At 33.0% G+C, this 7,950-nt stretch overlaps 1 long non-coding RNA gene across 1 annotated transcript; it reads left to right on the top strand.

Annotated features, from left to right (window-relative positions):
- The first annotated feature begins 4,384 nt into the window (after positions 1-4,384).
- Positions 4,385-5,667, top strand: LOC110883134. Its single transcript, XR_002560378.2, has 2 exons — positions 4,385-4,767; positions 5,142-5,667. It is a non-coding gene; the product is annotated as an uncharacterized LOC110883134 (long non-coding RNA).
- Positions 5,668-7,950: the final 2,283 nt, after the last annotated feature.

The following is a 7,950-nucleotide window of genomic DNA, read 5'->3' as shown; positions in this document are numbered from 1 at the left end:
AAAAACTATATTGAGTCAACCAAGTAAAATAAAAAACTACCATAGTTTTACAAAGAAAAAAGAATAAAAAGGATGACAAGACTGCAATTTTTAGCTGGGGCAAAATCGTAATTTTGAAATTGGCCAAAATCATAAATTTGAACTGAGGGCAAAATCGTAGTTTTTTAGCTGGGGCAAGACCATTATTTCATTTTGAACCTTGGGTATAATCGTAATTTTTAGCTAGGGGCTGACACTATTCCCCTATCTTGATTTTGTATGTATATTAAATAAATAATAATTTTTAGCTAGGGGAAAAATCATAATTCTATCTTGAATTGGGGTAAAATCATAAATTTTAATATGAAGCTAGTAATAAGCCCGCGCGCGTTGCGGCGCGGGTACGTCGCAAATATCGAATGGATTAGTCCAAACGTTATGTGATGCGTTAACCATACGAAAACGTGTGTGTTCGACGTATTAGATTGAACTCAGTATAACCTATATAAGCATTGCGATTGGATCAAAACATAAAGTAAATCGAATTAATACCGTATAATCATAATGTATTATATACATATTATATGGGATATATTAGAGGTTTAAAAAAAGGAAAAAAAATACAATTTGACTCCACTCGATTCTGAACAAAATTTACGAAAGCGTATTATACTTGACCTGACTTGTTTCCCAAAAAAGTTTACGTCGAAATGTAGACCAACTCGAATTAATACAGACACATACATAAAAATATGCACGTAAAAATGGTTTTAAACGAAAACGTATTATATTTGACCTGAATTGTCTAAAAAAATTTACGTCAAAACGTAGACACACTCAAATTTATATTTATACGTACATAAAAATATGTACGTAAAAAAAGTTTTTTTTTTAAATTAAAAGAATGATAGAGGTAAAAAAAAAAGAATTTAATAAACAAAAGTTACTGATGGAAAATTAAATTAGTAAAAAGGTAGGGGTTAAAAACGCTAAATACCAAAGTAGAGGGGTAATAGAAACATAGAAGGAAGTAAAATGGACTAACTCCAAAAGTGAAAGAGCCAACCCTGGTTTCCCTATCTTGAATTTGTATGTATAGTAAATAAATAAATAAATATAAAAATAGCTCGGTTATGGATATTGTGTTGAATTTAATATTATTAGTTTGACTTTTAATATAACGGCAAAAAAATTATATTTTCTAATTACAGTTATAAAATAGACGAAAATGGTCTCAATTGTAGTTCTGCATAATGCAAAGATGTTTGTGTATTTTGTCTCGTTATATAATAAGTTAACATTCCCAACCAACACAGTAATGGTCAAGACCATATCATGAGACCACTCAAACGGATCAATGTTTAATATGAAATTAATATATATTTTATAATTCAAAATTCAATAATATAACTACAACAAATCAAATAGTAATAAAATAATACCAAGTTATGTATTGTTAACAAAAGATTACACACTACGATTCTAGACACATGCTACTACGTAAATTGGGTCATTGTTTATCAGTAGATGTGTTGGTAGCCTGAATATAGAATTGTTGGGTGATGCGTGGTATCATTGTACTAGATGGACCTGGGATGGATGACTATTAGACGTAAGGCTGTAAACGAACCGAACAGACACGAATAAGGCTTTGTTCGTGTTCGTTCGTTAAGGAAATAAATGTGTTCACGAACGGTTCATGAACACTTACCGAACGAAATTTTATGTTCGAGTTCGTTCATTAAGGAAACGAGCGTGTTCACGAACACAAATAAATTTGGCGAACGTGACGAAGGATAAAGGTGGATGACCCATAGAGTAGCACTGGAACTTGAATCCCTTATTATGAAACAGAGGTTGATCGTATTCGTTTATGTAAATAATGAGAAATGAATGGGAAATTGTGCATAAACAAGGTGAAATAATGTTTCCTAGTTTAATTGTTAGGGTAATAAAATAAATATAAGTTTAATAATATAAAAAGTACAAATAAAATATATGAAATTACAAAAATCTTTAATTAAAAAACAAACATAAACGAACACAAATGAACGAATGTTCACGAACACCTTACCGAACGTTCATGAACACAATTGAACGAACGGGATCTCTGTTCATGTCCGTTCATTTAACTAATCAAACGCAAATTCTTGTTCATGTCCGTTCATTTATTAAATAAACGAACTTCCCGCCGAACGGTTCACGAACTGTTCGCTGAACGTTTAGTTCATTTACAACCCTAAATTTAGACGGACCAGATTTTGCTTAGGTATTGAGATGTGGATAAGAGCCTCAGATTTACAATGAGTGTCTATGGGTCTATGTGTGATGTGCAACATCCTAGAGATGTTAATGATGCATTGAGGCATCCATGCGTCTGATGATGAAAGTAGCTGGTGCGTTGAGGTGACAACGAATTTGATGGATGTAGTAAATCGTTGCCTTTGGCGACGATGTTTGACAAGATGATGAGACAATGTTGCTTGGTATTAACGCAAGGACTATTTTTTATGTGACTTGCATGTTTATATTAAATAAATAATGGTACGTGTATGTGTTAGTAGTTTTGATGTTGAGTCATGAGTGATGTATGGTCAAGAAGTGTTGGTGTATACAATATGGCTTAGTGTCCTGATTGTTCATCACCTATGAGGTTACATGTTGGGCATAAGGGAACTCATTGGTCATGGGTGGTGATATGGCAATCGTGGTAACAAGTTGATCGACAAAGTATTATCTTGATGGGTGGTACGTTTGGGGATTGGCGACGTTTTCGTATGTAAAGTGAGTTTGGATGTTATGATTTGTCACACCCTTAAAATCTACATGCGGGGTTTTACCGCGAGGCACGCGACTGACCAGAATCAAGCTATTAATCATGTTGAACAAATATTAAAGTTATTAAAATTCATCACAATCAACACGATTAGTGATTAGGTTTTAAATGTCTAAAACACAGTTTAAATTAACAGCAGAAGCAAAACGTAAAAATCTAGACATGATTTAAAAACCACAATGTTTAATAACTTTTGAAACTAATAGTTTATTGCAGCCACGACACTCCAAATGCTGCAATCTCACAGGGGCGGACCTATGGTGTGGCGTGGGTGGGCGGCCGCACACCTTGAAAAGAAAATTTTTAGTGTTATATACGGGTTAAAATTTCGAGTGCACCCCTTAAAATTTTGACGCCGCACCCCATGAAATCTTAAAACCACTAACAAGTAAAGAGAAAATAAAGAAAAGAAGCCAATTGTAAAAATTATAGATGAAGAGTGAAGCTCGAATCTTCAATATTTTCTGGCAGTCTGACGGCTAAAAAAACAATGAATTCCTAATAGGGTAAAAAGGAAGAGATAGTTACCTATTACTATTACTATATATTAATATTACTATACTAGTATTAAGCCCCTGCGTTGCAGCGTTTGTTATAAAACTGTGTTAAGTAGTAGCAATACTATAACAATGTCAGCGACCACCAATACCGGAAAAGCTCAAAAAACAAAATAAATAAAAACGGGAAAAAAATAACGCCGAGCGAAAAAACAGGCGTAAAATCTTTGAATCACTCACGCTCGTTGCTGAGAAATTAAATTGAAACATAAAACATAGAAAAAATAACTAAGTCCATCCGGGACCCGCGTGTTGGACGAACTTGTCAAACGCAGAAAAATAGATGTGACGCGACGGGCCAATCAAACGGGAAAAAAATGTTGAACCCCACACGCACGCTGCAGTGCGTTAACTCATAGAATTTAGAACGAAACGAAAAACTTGGGAAAGATGAAAAGTATGGTGAACCAAAATTGAAAATAAAAAAGAGTTGAGATTAAATTGCAAAACATGAAAAACTTTAGGTTAAAAGTAAATAACAAAGGGTCTAAATTGCAAAATTGAAGTTATTTATTAATTTTAGATAAAGATAAGGATAAAAATAAGTGATATCTATGTATTGGTTATTAATTAATATTAATATTAAAAGAAATTTATTAAACAAATATAAATAAAATTTATAAGGTTGAAGGAGAGAATGCCATGTGGCATTATTTGGAGTCTTTTATTATAATTGATGATGAAGTTATTTTTTAATTTTAGATAAAGATAAGAATAAAAATAAGTGATATCTATATATTGGTTATTAATTAACATTAATATTAAAAGAAATTTATTAAAAAAATATAAATAAAATTTATGAGAAATAAAATTTATGATGTTGAAGGAGAGAATGCCATGTGACATTATTTAGAGTCTTTTATTATAAGTTAGATATTAATAATAGAATTGAAATGAATTTATTACTATATATTTATAAACTCTTAAAATCAAATGTCGGTGCAACAGTTCATTAGCATAATTACAAAAAATGCCATGCTTGCAAATTACAATACTATCCAGTCTTCACAAACTAACACCACTGTCTTCTTTCTCTATCTAGGGTTAGATCTCCGATTATACAACTAGACAACCACCACCATGGAGGGCTAGGATCTAACTACCAAGTCAGCGCTCTACCCATATCACTCTGCTAACAATTAGTATCTTGGCCAGGAGAAGAGAGCGATGGCGATGGCGGTGACGGTATGGTCATGGTAGTGATGTCTCCTACGATGGTTCGAGTATGTGCTTCACTAACAATTTACAGGGTTTCCGGTGGTGTTCAGATACTACAGTGATTGACGAACTACTGCGCAATTAGCTAGCGTTTCATTGGACTTCCAGCAAGCCGATTACGACATTAATCAGCTATGGCCGAGAAGGTAGTGGTGAGACGATTCACCTCTCCGACAGGTATGGGTTATTGATTTTGACATGAATCAGTTCGTAGGCATCATAACGTCTTGGGTTTTGGGTTTTTGTCGGAAGGCGGGGATTAGGACACCAGCGAGTAGATTATGGCTGGTGACGAATTCGAATATGTTTATAATGATTTTAATATCTGATAGTAAGCCTAAGCTATATGAATTTGTTACAATTAGGGTATTTGATTTTTGAGATTTTAATGCATGTGCTTACAATATAATTGTTGTGTTCTGCTCAATTAGAATTGCATTTGTTAATTTTGTAAGGGTTTTAAATAATGATGGTAAGCCTAAGCTACATATATTTGTTACAACTAGGGAAATTGATTTTTTTTCATTTTCACCTGGTGTTTGCACTTACAGATTATAGTTATGGTTGGTGGGTATCATTTCAAGTCTTAATGGTTGAGTTCACAATTGGTTGATTGGGAGCTAAGATGTCTTGAAGTTATATATATCTACTGGAATATTGTATTGGGATTAGCTTCAGTTTACATTTGTTATGTTTTGATTGTGCGGGGGAAGCCTTTGAAGAACAGTGGGAATCAAGTTTGCCACATATGTGGGGAAAATGCTAATAGCACAGAGAAAGAAAAAGTGTTTATACATGTGATGTATGTGCATTCCCGTTTATGCATGTGATGTATGTGCATTCCCAGTTTGCAGGTTGTGCTATGAGTATGAGCGCAAGGATGACAATCAGTCTTGTCATCAATGCAAAACTAGATACAGGTGACAAAAAGGTTTCATTCACTTCAAAGCCAGCTTATACCAATCTCTTTGCTAATTTACTATGTATATATTGTAGGGTTATGTGCATCTATTGTTTATAAACAAGATTGATAAGGATCTGTTTTTAATTTGTTGATGATATTCCTGCATTCTTATCTTTTATTTGGTCTAGATGTAAATTTTGCTCGGCAACCACATATCTACGTTTAAATTCCAGTTACTCTATGTTTCGATTTCTATGTAAATTTTGTTCAGAACGAGCCGGGTACGCCGCCGCAACGCGCGAAGGGTAAAAGTACTAGTTAATAATAGAATTAAAATGAATAGTAATTTTAATATTATAATAATATATAGCTTTTTAATACTTTTATTATTTTAATATTATAATAATAGTTATTTTGTTTACTTTTTAATTTTAATCCATTTTTTTAATATCAGAGGTTTGGATAAGCTTGGTGTCAACCGGTATCGAACTAGTACTGGTATCGAATATACCAGGACAGTCTTGTTCGGTATTAGTACATGAAGGTAAAAACCGGCACTGATACAGAAAACGCTAAAAGTTGGTGCCGAATTGATATTGGGAATTTTTTGGTTCGGGAAATTCAGTGCTGCTACCCGGTACCATTTGCTCATCCCTGATCACAGTTACCGTAAGAACAACGGTATTGTACAACTTTTTTTTGTTGATTTTCTTCAACTTTTAATTTTTCCTTTTTTTAGTTTCAAGGGTAGGGATGAGCTTGGTGCCAGCCGATACAGAATCGGTACTGATACCGAAAATACCTATTACGGTACCGGTATATGAAGGTAAAAAACGAAAGTGAACTGGTACCAGGAACGCCAAAAGTCGGTACCGAATTAGTACTTAAGATCATTCGGTTCGACAAATTTGGTACCGATACCCAGAACAATTTGCTTATCTCTTACCACGGGTTTCATATGATAACATCGTTACCATATAACTATGTTGGTTGATTTTCTTTTGGTTATCTTTTAGTGTTTTTTCTACATTTTATTTTTATTCTTGTCAGCAGTTACGTTCGCAACACGCCCGTAATGATTTCAAAACATATGTAAACACAGACTAAATAACAAAAGAAATTCGCCACAATGCGACGAACTTCTTTAAACCTAGTTAATATAATAATATATGGTAAATTGGGCCTAATCCTACAAGTTAACTCATAGCCCATTAGAGAAATTAAACCTAATGTCTTTTATTTAAGATTTTAGTTTATAACATAAATAAATCAATCTTATACACGCATAGTAAAAAGCAAAAATCATGTTATTTTACTTTTGGTTATTAGTTTGCTTAAATAAAAAAAAAAAACAAGTTAATTACATAGTTAGTCCCTATTGTTTGCACAAGTTAACATACTTAGGTGATAATAGTTTAAAATCATATTCTAGGGTATTAACTTTTCATTTTGTAACGTTTGGAGGTGTTAACGTTATTTGTAGGTTTAAAATCACATCCTATTAGTACCTATGTATGTTATTTTGTGCAAACCATAGGGACTAGCTATTTTAATGCCCTAAAAGTTAATACCTCCAAACGTTACAAAATGAAAAGTTAATAAGCTAGAAGGTGATTCTAAACTATTAGTACCTAACTATATTATTTTATGCAAACCATAAGGACTAACTCTGTAATTCTCTCTAAGAAAACACTTTAATCTTTTTTTGTTTTATTTAATTTGTTTGTTTCCATTCAATTTAATATACGGTTATTAGTTCTTTTAATTAAGTTTATATATGTGTGTGATATATACACCCATTAAACGAATATTTTACAACGTAGAGACATATTTTTTAAATATATTTCGATAAAAATATTATTTAATAAATTTTACAAATCCGAATTAGTTATGTGACTATCCGAACCGAACCGAATTGACCTTTTATAATTTTTAGTGATAGATAACCGATCTATAAAATCCCCCCCCCCTCGAAAATTTTTTTCGGTCCGCTAATGCAAGCTCCCATGCTGTACCTAACGTCTTGCAAAGCATGCACAAGTGTATCAACAAAGGTTGGCGAGTTCACAGTTTCAGTTTTAAAGTAAACTAAGTTTTAAATACATTAGTGATGTAGTGCGTGAAGCGATAACAAAGAACGAACACGTTGATTCTACGAATACCCGTGTAGGTCTTTTCCCAACCCCAAAATTCTACCCAAAGGGCACGAAATTTGAAGTGAAAAATTCAGTAGTTTCAAAATTCAAGTCTGATTGTTCAAATTACTAGAGGGACATATAAATAAGAACAGAAATTCGAAATGGGCCTAAAAAGATAACGGGCCAAAGACAAACCCAAAAACAAAATGCCCAAAATACCACAAAAAACATATAAATGCAAATAACTAATAGAAATAAGCGTTTCTTGGCCCGGACGATGACCCAAACCGCCGTAGCCCAAGTTAGAGCCATTTTAGT

Source organism: Helianthus annuus, chromosome 10 (genome assembly GCF_002127325.2).
Source record: "Helianthus annuus cultivar XRQ/B chromosome 10, HanXRQr2.0-SUNRISE, whole genome shotgun sequence".
Lineage (NCBI taxonomy): Eukaryota > Viridiplantae > Streptophyta > Magnoliopsida > Asterales > Asteraceae > Helianthus > Helianthus annuus.
Note: the sequence above shows the minus strand (reverse complement) of the source record. Positions and strands in the feature narration are given on the sequence as shown.